Genomic DNA, 12,933 nt, shown 5'->3' on the forward strand with positions numbered 1-12,933 from the left:
AAAAAAAAAAAAAAAATCACACCATTCCCTCCAAATGCCTGTCCAGTTCCTCCTTAAATTTATTTAACCTATCAACTTCCACAATGACAAATGGAAGTTTGTTCCAGCAATTAACCACCTGCTGGCTAAAGGCAAATTTCTGCACATCTATTCTACATCTGTCTTTTCTTAATTTGAATTTATGCCCCCTTAGGTTCGTAATCTGAACAAGTGGAAGGATCCCATCAGAATTCAGCGTGCTCAACCCATTCAAAGCCTTATATACCTCAATCACATCACTGCACAGGTGCCTAGTCTCCAGCCACTGCAATTCGCAGAACTTAAGCCTCTCTTGGTAAGAGGGATCCCTTCATTCCCCTGCTAGCAAAATTCCTATATGACAAAACCCCATGACCTGCCCTGGCAGCCTGTCTGCATTGCTCAGAAAACTTCATATCTGACTGCACAATTACACCCAGGTCTTTTTCATTTTCTACCACCTTAAGTGTAGTACCACACAGTTGGTACATTTCTCTGGGGTTACTTCTAACCATATGCAGTACTTTGCATTTGTCAAGGTTAAACTTGAGTTGCCACTTCTTAGCCCATCTGCCCAAATTAATCTAGATCCTGTTGCAGTAGCACACTGCCATTACTGTCATTAACAACCCTGCCAATCTTTGTATCATCTGCAAAACTTCAACATTAAGCCTGATATACTTTCATCAATATCATTGATAAATATACAAAACAGTGGACCTGTGGGACTCCACTAATAACATTAGTCCACGAAGAGCAGCACCCATTGATTACCACCCTCTGTCTTCTCCCACTTAACCATCCTTTTATACATTGTAGCAACTTACCATTAATACCATTCTGCTCCAATTTGTACAAGTCTTCCATGCGCAACAGTGTCAAAAGCTTTCCTGAAATCCAAATATATGATATCAAAATTATTTTTTGCATCCATTTCCTTTGTAACCACATCATAATATCCTATCAAATTTGTCAGACAAGACTTTCCCTTAAACCCATGCTGTGTCTGAATTATTGCTGCAGCCTTGTCCAGATGATCCTGCAATGCATCTTTAACCAGTGACTCCATTAATTTACCCGGAACAGAAGTTAAACTGGTCTGTATTTACTCGTGTCACCCTTCGATCCCCCTTTGTGAATTGGGGATACACTTGCACTTCTCCAGTCCTTGGGAACCTCCGCTGAGTCCAAGGATGCTCTCATAATTATGGCTAAGCGTTTGCTTAGTTGCTTTGCCGCCTCCTTTAATATAACTGGATAGATCCCATCCACCCCAGGTGCTTTTCTTATGTTTAACTTCAACAATTTCTCCTCCACTTTGCTTTCAGTTATGAGGTGTTATGAGTAATGGCAGAGTAACTAGTGTACCATACTGAGAGCTCAGTAATTAAGTCTAATGGTAGCAATAGGTTACAATGGAAAAGAAACTACACGAAAAACACCAATATATTTAGCAATTTGAGAAATCAGATTGTGGCATAAAGTATAAATTAAAGCTTAAATAAATGGTAGAAATTAAAATATAAGGAAACCAAAATAACTTACAGGGTAGAACCAGTGTCTTGGTCATTTCCAGCTAAAAACAATAAAAACACATATCAGAGCCAAACTTTTAAATATTAAATGTAAAATTTTTATCATTAAATGCTCAGTTTGTATGTTTTGAAATTCACTCATGAACTTTCTGTACTCTAGCCAAATTCATCAATGCACTACAGCAACACAGAAAACGAGTCATAATATTACTCACTCACGAAAAGTCCAAAACTGGGTTGGAAGGTTTTGCTGGTGTCTACTCCAGTGCCATTTTTAGGTGGATCTTTTCCCCACAGTTTTTGGTATCACACTATCTGAAAAAAAAAAGTGAATATATTAATAATTAATTTGAAGCTATTCAAGCACTGTTTTGGATGGAAAAAAGTTTTAGGTGTTAGTTAAATGCTCAGGTGTGAAGAGAAATTTTTCATTATACATATCAACGACTCTAGTCTGAATTTGCTTTCATCACAGCATTTGCCATTAATTTTGTAATAAAACACATTTCCTGCAAAAGTGCTGCACAATTATTTAACGTATTAAAGAGGGGTTTCTGAAAAATAAGGTAACACATTTTTACTCTCAATGTTTGATAACACGGAGTTGGAATTACACATCAAGGAATAAGTGAACATACACTTCCTCACAAAAAAGTTTTATTGATGCACTTGTCCCAAAGATGGACACTGCACCACCTAATGAACTTCCTCATCTGTGGTGAAATGCTTTCCAGAGGGCTGAAAAAAATGGAAGCCTGAAGTCTGGGCTTTATGGGGGATGTGACAGTTTCCCAGCGATTACGGCACAACCACTCATGAGGGGGTGGGCAGTGTGTGGTTTGCACTGTCATGCAACCAAATCATGCCATTTTTCAGGAGTCCAAGTCGTTTGCATTGAATGTTGAGTTTCAGTTTTTCCGATGTTGTACAGTAAAGCCGTGCACTGATTGTTCCTTCGGTAAGAAATCCACCCTGGCAATCCCAGAACGCTAGGAACAGTTTTGAATTTTTTGCACACAGGAGATTGTCGATGTTTCCAGGTAATGGAGTCTTGTTTGCTCTCCAGGGTAAAGCGATGAACCCACATTTCATCTGCTGTGACCATGCAAACAAGAAAATCCTATTTCATTGCTGTATCGCAACAGGTTCTCCAGACACATCCCATGCATTTTGGTTCTCCAGACACATCCTCCTCTGATAATTGTCGGAGCACCCAGTGGCAGCACACCTTTCGAAAGCCAAGGACATCAAACTCTACTTACATATCGCATTCAATTTTAGTACAATTTCAGTTTCATGTCCATTTTCAAGAACGATGCCCTTAATGCATGAAATGTCTCCTGTCTTGCTCGATGAAGGCAATGTCAATCTTCAATATCAACACTGCCATTGCACCAAAACATACCTGCTTCTTTGTCATCATCTTTTTGCCATACACAGCAACCAGTTCATGGTGAATGTCACTTGAAGACCCTTTTGCTTGCAAAAACCAAATAACTTCACAAACACCTGTTTGGGACCACACTTGCACAGTAGCTGCCATTTTGCAACTGGAATCTGCTTCCAGGCAAAAATACCGCAACACTGCACTGGCAGTCTTTTTGAACATTAATCGGTCTGTCCACTTTTCATCTCATTCCCTTTTACGATTATTAAGGGGAAAAAAAAAAATCTTACCTTTCGGAAACCCCTCGTATAATTAATTAATCTTCCAGAACTCAGCTGAGTACCCAATTAAAGCAGTGAAATATCTGGTACAAAGGCAGTTAATAATTTAAAATTGATTCATTAAGAGAATACATATAGAGAATTCAAATAGTAGTACCTATTTAAGGTGGTTGGTTGTTTTTTTTGACACATCACCAGCTTAAGTCAAGATGCACGCACATTCACATTAGGTTCTCATTTGAATGCAATACAATTACATAAAATTAATAGACTTCAGAAATTTAAACACAAATGTCAGATAACATATATCAGATAATAACATGCTAAATACAGGGTAAGATGAAATAATTAAATTTTTTTAATATAGTATTTGAGGCAATAAGCCTCAAAACTATGTAAAAACTACATTTATTGCATTTACGCAGCTGAATTTTTTAGAGAAACCAAAGTTTGTACACTGATGTCATTATTGTAACATCTTATATTGCAAAGTAACAGTACTCTTCTATGGTAGGGTGCACATTGTCTCCTAAGAGCTGCCAGCAGATGTCACCACTGAAATGTTAGTCATATTCATGTTAAGTAACATGACTAATTATTGAACACCATGCATGGCAAGTTCATTGTGTTGCTCTTTCCACATGAAGATATCCGTGCCTATCTGACCAGCACTGTTTCATTCCAAGTGGCCAGCGTATTGATACCACAGCAGGCCATCCACTGCTGTGGAAGCCCATACACATCTGAGTATGTGGCACACTGCCATTTGGATTATTGTTCATGCCCCACATTGTAGAAGAGATGTTATAGTGAACTGTTGTTCAGCCCATACATGCTGCACACTCCACTTATCACAAACATCAACCTCACATGTTGGCAGGAGATGGTTTGACCTGTTCAACACAATTCTCTGTACATCTTAACCATATTAGACCATGAACAACTAGACAGGGAATGCCATATTGAAACTGATATCTTTACCATGTCCTGCTACTTTCACTTTGACCTGCATGACCAGATGCAAATTACCACTGCTCTACTGTACAAAGCTGTTTGGCTTTTATACTATGGGCTATGTGGCATGGCACAGTCCATTAGAGATTGGGGGTGGGTCACAAGTCAGTGATCACTGAGTGTAGTCAACCCCTGACAAACAAATCAACTTTTATTCCCTTAAAATTAAAAAAATTGTAAATATTATTAAAAGATAAAATTTTAATAAAAGGTGTAATCATTCTGAAATATCTAACTCATAGTGTTAACTTTTTAAATTTTTTCCCCCATAAATTTCACACAAGTTTCTAATTTTTGCTTGTAATCTAAATTTCACAAGCTTCTAATATGAATTATTTAGAAAATTTGTCAATATTTTAAATTTTTTAAAAAAAACTACCAAGTCCCATTCACTTGTGATATTCAAATTGGCTCTTAAAACTATATACAGTAGAACCGAAATAAGAAGTTTTATATTACAACTAAAACAAACTTCTAGATAATCTGAAGTGTTTTAAGAAATATGAAATCATTCAAAATTTCTGTACTGGGGTGGGAGTAGTTTGACATACCTGGGTTTTTTTTTTTTTTTTTTTACAAAAGCAGCCATTCTGGTCCTTCAATGCCACCTGGAAAGAATTTAAAATAACATAAATCTAATCAAATAATAAAATCTATCAAAAGATCACAGAAAGTCTTTAAAATGCTCAGATGTGAAGAGAAATTTTTCATTTTATATCAACGACTCTAGTCTGAATTAATTTTCTTCATTGCATTATCAATGAAATTGACAAATAAAGTACCTGATGATTCAGCTGTATCTGTTTAAATAAATTCTCTAAATCACTACAACTTTTACTGTGAATAAAAAAACTTGACTTTGAATCTACTTATACCTAGTTATTTATAACCTCATGCTACACATTAATGTCAAATTTCAGGATCAAATCCTTGCATCCAACTTTTCTTCAGAAAAGTATCATTGGTTTTAAACAAATGATACTGTTTACTAAACAGGCTTTCAAGATTGCTCATTTCTTAAAGCAAATTATGCTTCTCTGTTGAGGTATCATTTACAGAGAAACCAATTTGCAGTACAGCCAACGAGGAAGGGCACGATTATAAAATGGAATCTTCCCACATAAATATGGCATTAGTAGGAGTAATGACAGGAAGATGACATAGTGTACACAAAGCTTCATCTATAGTTTATTGTGCAGTTTAATGAAATGCTAATATAAAAGGAGACGGAACAGACTTTACTGTAAAACACTACACTAGATGCAAAAGATGACTAAAAGGTGCAGGAGTGATGGTAGCACACTTGATGCACTCTCCAAAATAACAATTCCACATTGGGAGGGGGGGGGGTATGCTTCACTTCAAACTGCTGAATCCTTTTCTATGGCAAGTTAGACATGTTAAAAAATAGCTTTTAAAAAGACTGATTTATGGATAACCTCTTCACAATACATGAGTAAATTTTTTTTTTGGATAAATGAACACAGAAAATATGGCAGCACACATTCCTTCTACTCTTCAGGTATCCCCTCTTTGTAGCTAATGTTTTTGCTGAGTTTTGTATTCACTCCTTTACTTGATTTGCCTTTCTGCTTACTACTTCCTAATTAACAGAATCTACTTATTTACAACATGTGGTAATTCTGCCCAGTTAGCTCAGTCAGTAAAGCATGAAGCAATCTTGGGGTCATTTGAGCCCCACATTAGGCAATATACCAATGTGGAAATCACATTGTTTGATAACCAAAACATTGTTTTATTTTTGGAGATATTGAACTGTGTGGAGGAAGAATTTTAAGCATTTGATAGTTTTTAAAGATTGGCAAGTAGCTCAAAAGATACTAATTACATAAGTTGGCTTTTTTCCCCTTCTTTTCAGCGAGATTTAATCAAATTAAATCAAATCTACAAACATAACATAACTTGTTAGCATAATACATCTTACTGCACTTACAGGGGTATCAAACTTTATGATACTGTGCTCCCCTAAAATGCTGCAGATACCATAGACTGCACTGTTAAGGCCTTTTGGCCACTCATGGGTGGGCAGGTAGCCTCGGGTTTCAACAGTGCCAAGCCAATTATAAATTGTATAACTCCACAACATGATCACTTAAACCTCAGGCATCAGCTGGCAGTGTGAATGCCTCCAAAACAGCAGCACTACCTGCAGCATTCCTAACATCACATCATTTCAAACTAGAGGGAGGAGACATTCTAATGTTGCATTGGATATTACTAGCAACTGACTTTTTCTAGTCCCAACTTCAAAATGGATGTTCAAGTTTAACATATTGTGCATTTAGGTATCAGTTGATTGAGAGAGAGGAAAGAGAAAACAAAATGTTGGATTCATCCAGCAAATTCAAATGGATTAAAAACATGGTTTATATTATGTTCGAACCATACAGAAAGTTTCCCAAGAAGTTTTTTATTTTATTTTATATAATGTCGATACAGATTTCTGATGAACTTCTAATGTTGATTAGTGAAAAAACCTCCCACATCCACGTTTACATCTGTCTTATGTGCTGTATCAACAGGCCAACTCCCACTAACTGAAATATTTCAGATGTTTTCTTTTTAGTAAAATTACTTTATTTCTACCCGCTATTTTTATTCAGATTAATGTAAGAGTATTTGTAAGGCTGGGTGTCTTGCAGAATTATTTCCAATAACATAAAGGTAACTTCCTGTTTGATTTTACAGCACGGGACTTCTCAGAATAAGACGCCTCTTGTTAGTCACTGGCATTCCCAACACCTGCTAATGTTGAGAATAAGTAACAATATTCTTCTCCATTGCTGAAGCATTATTTATTTGAGGTAGTGCAATATCATAGCAACTCATGACGCTATTCACAATGAGATATAATTAGAACAATGCCAATTCATATACCTAGGTAGTTTACTGTGTATAAAAATGATGCAATTGCACTAACCCATGTCAGTTAATACAGACAAATACAGTGAGCCAGTAAATAAGAATCTCATAATGGAGAATTTTAACTTTCTAGATACTGACTTGAACTTTTGGGTTGTACACTCACTCTAGAGACTTGTGGATGACTTTTTTAATGTAATATGTTAGAAGAGGCAACAAGAGAGCAATACTCTTGATAACTCCATTCATTAAGAATCTGCGGATAAAACAACCACTAGGTGGCAGTGATCAGTGTACTGATGTGGGATTTAATTAAAGATGTAACTACCATCAAGGATAAAGGGAAAGGTTTTTGCTTTCATGAAGCAAGGCTAGTAGTGGTCTCATACAGTTTTCAAATGCTGTACAGTGGGACCAAGTAGTAATGTTACCAACAATTCTAAATTGTAAGCATTTAGGGAAATAATCATAGAAGCTGCTAAACTTTCCAGATTAACTAAAAAATACAGTTAAAGGCTTATAGACCTTGAATGAATGTCAGATGAACTGTTTAGATGCATTGCAGGTAGTTCTTTTTATAGTCCTGAACCAACCCTGTTTATTGTCTACAGTAGTTAAAATGCAGAATGTGCCATCTGCTGATCATACTAACTTTGGATTATTATAAATTTTAATGAATGTTTTTATCACTTTTTTTTTATCATGTGTCAGATTGCCACTGGAAATATTCACTACGGAGTGTGTCAGATGACAAATAATCTTTAGCATGCTTATGAGAGAGAGAACCTGGGAGCATACTTGCTGTTACTCGAACAACTTGAACAACAATTTGGGGCCAAAGTGTTCTGTATTTATTAACGATACTGATTACACTATCTAGAAAAATTAGGCAGTTGAGGTTTAACACTGACAAATGAAAAGTACTACATATGGGTAGCAGTAATCATAAATTAACATACCAACTGATACTACACTCATGGTAGTGGGAAATGAAAGATGTAATTGTGAGTCATGAAATTATCTGGGCAGTGTAGAAGGGCTGCTAGGGCATGGGGTTGTCTGACTACACACACAAGGGGACATAAATTCAAACTGAGGAAAGATGGCCACAGAATAATGTGCAGAAGTTTACCTTTAGCCAACAGGTGCTTGACTGCTGGAACAAACTTCCATCTGATTTGGAAGTGGGTAGCTTGAATAAATTCAGGGAAGAACTAGACCAACTATTGGAGGGGATACAGAGATGAAATTAGATGGCTAATACTGTATAAGCTTGCTTTCTTACATATCTGCCACCACTAATACTAGCATTTTTTTGCTTTCAGCAACTTTTTTTTTTTTTTTTTTAAATCGAGGAGTCTACACTTGTTTTCTTGGGCAAATGTAGGCTTGTACCTATTTTTATTTGGTACTGATTTTGAATTTTTGGAACCTCTTTTCACCAGTTCCTTTAATAGTATGTTAAATTTACATTCTTATGAAAATAAGAAAAATTTAATTAGTTAAATCACCTACAGAAATTGGTATAGTTGGCAGAGCTTTTGCTGTATTCTTTATGCTAAGCCAATTAATTATTCAGAACTGGAAAAATTTCAAACTCAAATTTCAAAATCCTGAGGATTCCATGCCAGTGTACAAAACACTGCTGTACTAATTTCAAAAGAAACCAGTAGCAATCAAAATAAGTTAAAATAAGAAGCTCAGAACTATTCTGTCATTACAACCTGCCAGTTTCAGACAAATGCCTCTGGTCATCATAAATCCTTCCCACCTTAAGGAAAAATATGGCTTAGTGTAGAACACACCAAAAACCAAACCTCACAGAAGGCAGGAAAGGATTAGGACTCGTCATCAGAGTCATCATTAACTAGCACTTTAATATAATGCCAATAAACAATAGCAAATACTGAACGGGAACTAAAATTTAACTGTATTAGATAAGATCGACATCTCTAAGTAATAAAATAGCTCCCATAAGTTTGTACTGGTAAAAAACAAGTAGTTTACACTACACTGTAGTAGTAATTTCACAAAAATTAAGTATATAAATAAATAAATAAATAAAACCAACAGCCATCAAAATAGATCTAGAATTATTCTGTCATTAGAACTCCAGTTTCAGACAAATGCCTCTGGTCATCACAAATTCTTCCCACTTTAAGGAAAATTAAGGCCTAGTGTAAAACACACCGAAACCAAACCTCACAGAAAGCAGGAAAGAATTAGGACTCGTCATCAGCATCATCACTAACTAGCACTTCAATGATCATGATATTTAAGTTAGAAAGAGCTTAAAAAAAATTCTCTAGCACTTTAATATACCAATAAGCAAGAACACTAAAAATAAGCAAGAAACAAATAGTTAACAGGAACTAAAATGTGACTGTATTAGATAAGCTCAACAACATCCCTACTGGACAGTCTTATTAAGTTTCTGAATAGCTACAGGGACAGAAAATTAGTATTCACATTTATTACAAATTATCTAAATGCACCAAATCAAAACTTGGTTTTGATATTTTTCATCACATTAGTGTGATTGATCTTATTACAATCATTATAGATCAGTGGTTTCCAAAGTGGGGTGTGTGAGATAATACTCAATTAAATGGAGGGCTGTTTTCCACTGATATAATCTAGACATAATAAATTTTATCTAGATATAATGCACACCATGTAAATTATAAATAAAACAGTATTGCATTACATTCACTACACTTGTTAAATCAATGATTTCTTATCATTCTATACTTTAACTTCAATTTAATTTTGTATTTATTTATTTGTGATCTTTTAAAATTATTTCTGATTTTAGGATTAATGCCTTCTATGTAAATGATTTATAAATTTAAAAAAATATATAAAATTTATACATTTTTTTTTTCTAGGGTGCATGCTAGTCCTTTTAAGTAAAATAAGTAAGGGTGCTCAACCAAAAAGGTTTGGAGACCACTGGCATAGATAATCAACTTTCCTGCTTTGCCTTTATTCTGCCATTTTTTCAAAAGTCTTTCAATTTAACTTTCTATAAACAAGAATTTTCTCTGTGCACTTGAACTCAAAATTTTTAACCTTGCTGTAGGATCATAGTATGACTGACCCTATGGGAAAATATTACTGAACTCACTGGTTGGGGATTAGTAGCTGTTATTTTGTCTTCTTACGAGCATTCTTCATCTTGTATGTGCTGCTTGGACTAATTTATATTGTTCACGTAGAAACTGCAGAAGTACAAGCAGCTTCACACAATATGGTTCTACAAGCCCACTTTGTTGGTTAGTGGAACTTTTCAGAGAGAAAGTTTTAATAATAATAATAAATTTATCCATATTTTAGGTTACTTTTTTTGGGAGATAACAGCAAAAAGGGAGGGAGAACACATAAGCCAATGGCTTTTTAGGGGGTGTTCTCTTAAATTATGAATATACAATTTTGTTTCAATTATTACATTAAAATGATTGCCTCTTATTAAATTCTTATTTTGTGCTGTATTTCTGCATACAGGGGAACTAGTATATATCACTAATTATGCATTATTCCAAACATTGTCATTAGTACACTGAATATTGCAAGTTATTTATTAGTATATTAAGGCTATTGTAGTCTAGAGAACAAAACAAGTAACATACCTGCATTATATTGGGTATATCAATGTGCCTGCCAATTCTTACAAATCTGGTTTAATGTATTGATCCAGATTGAGAAAACACTTCCACAGTAAATCAGTTTCAGATTTAATACAATGGCATTTGGTGTAAAACCACTGTATTAATCTTGGAAACAAAATTATCAAATTAAAAAAAAAAAAAAAAAAAAAAAATTCAATTGTATTATTCTAGAAAAAGTAAAATTATGAAAATTAAAAAAAAAGATTGTTCATTGCAAGTAGCTGTGAGTGACATGCCTATCCCACTTGGGCGCCTCCGTAGCCAGGTGGGCAGGAGCAGCAGTGTGCTTCTTGATTAGACTGGGGTTTGAGCCTGTGACCACCAAATTCCCAAAGGTTAGGGAATGACCACTGCATATCATCTCTGGGGCAAAAAATAACAAAACCTATCCCGCTATGGTCTTTTTATTATTTTATTGTTACTAGCCATGTGGTGCAAGGAAGCCTGAGGTTTTCACTGCACCAGCCATAAAAAAAAAAAAAAAAATCCTGAGAAACCCTGAGAGAGAGAGAGATCACCAAGAAACAGAAGAATGATGATATCCAGCTCAGGACCCTGGGTGTGCCAAGCCCATATTCACAAGATGGGAGCCCCAGGGTCTTAGGGAGTTTATCTACCACTTGCCACTGTTTAAAACAGCAGCAAGTTGAGGATGAACACCCTAAAATTTGCCAAGATAGTGGCTGAAGAAATTACTAGTTGTCTTTTTTTACAAACTTTCTATATTATGGAGGACTTGGTTGCAGTTTTCAGTGACTTTGTAGCCATTACTGATGTATTAAAAGGACATCCAATAGCTGCATTGGAAATTATTGTGGACTATAGTTTTATCCATTGGTGCTTGCAAGCCACCCAACCCTATAACCTATGAATTTGTAACTATGTCATGTGTAAGCATTGGTCAGGTGTAAACTGGTTTTCCACTCAACAAAAAAACAATTTTGTAAAATATCAAATGAAAGCTTGTGGAAAATGCCTAAAATACCACCAGAAACTATCTTTTTTTTTAAATTTTTAATCCCTTAATCTTTTTTTAAAATTTTAGTAGCCGTCAGTAAAAGTGGGTGATGAAATTTATGTCAACATTATTTTCAGCACGTTTTTTCCATCATTCGGCTATATAATTTAAGAAATTTAATTTAGTGTTTAAGGGCTAGAAGGTAGAATTGAAGGTAGAATTATGTAGGATAGTGCAAATGCATCATTTTAACATAGCTATCTACCAAAGTAGTTGAATTAATTAAATTAATTAATCACATTGGCATCGTTTTGGTTATATCTCATACTATGAATGCCTTCACATCTATATCACTATACCTCTCTCTCTTCACATCTATATCACTATAGATGTGAAGAGAAAGAGGCATCACCACCAGGCATCTCTCATTTGTGAAGTTATACTTCATAACTGGGTTGTCATTATTGCAACACCAGAGTACCTGCCTGCCCACCGAAGAGAAGCCAACAAGCTTTGAAACAGTGCCATCTGGGTGGTGGTATCCACCGAGAATAAATAGCAAGTCTTCTCCAATGGTGAAGTTATTTATTTGAGGTAGTACAATACCATGGCAACTTGTTGTGAATGCCTTCACAACCAAAACGATGCCAATGTAATTAATTTATTCAACTACTTTGGTAGATAGCTTAAAATGATGCATTTGCACTAACCTACATGAAATTTACTTTGTATAATAAGTCACCCCAATGCAGAATTGGGGTTATTTATTATAAAAACAAAATCACCCGGGTACAGAAAATAGACAACTGGCATTACTTTAAAACCCATTTGAATGTAGTTTTTTTGACATTAACATTCCATCTACCAATTTTTCCTATATACTTACTAAAACTCACAAATTAGTAATCTGAAATGAAAGGCATTTCAAGTAGTTGATATGAAGGTACAAAACGCCATAAAAAAAAAGCTAGGAGAGAAATTTCTATATGCCATTTACTAGCTGTCTTCTCTCATTCTGTGCCAACTACATACATAAGCAGTCTTTTTTAGACCAACAATTTGTTGAGGAAGGGTGGAGATGGAGAGTGAAACTGTTATAAAACAGCTAGTAGCCCACCTACAGATACCCTTTCTATTACAGCTTTTCAAAAATGTTTTAAAATAGTCTAATACAAGGGCAAAGTTTACC

The 12,933-nt window shown here is 35.1% G+C and overlaps 1 long non-coding RNA gene across 1 annotated transcript in view; it reads right to left on the reverse strand.

Annotated features, from left to right (window-relative positions):
* LOC150084072 (uncharacterized) overlaps positions 1-12,933 on the reverse strand; it is a 29,609-nt gene that overhangs the window by 12,610 nt on the left and 4,066 nt on the right. The window contains exons 2-4 of the long non-coding RNA XR_016547047.1: positions 4,787-4,843; positions 1,769-1,868; positions 1,564-1,594 (exon numbers count right to left, since the gene is read on the reverse strand). This is a non-coding gene — a long non-coding RNA (uncharacterized LOC150084072). The remainder of the gene's footprint in view (positions 1-1,563; positions 1,595-1,768; positions 1,869-4,786; positions 4,844-12,933) is intronic.

Source organism: Mastigoproctus giganteus, chromosome 6 (assembly GCF_048544385.1).
Source record: "Mastigoproctus giganteus isolate SK-2022 chromosome 6, ASM4854438v1, whole genome shotgun sequence".
NCBI classification, from domain to species: domain Eukaryota; kingdom Metazoa; phylum Arthropoda; class Arachnida; order Uropygi; family Thelyphonidae; genus Mastigoproctus; species Mastigoproctus giganteus.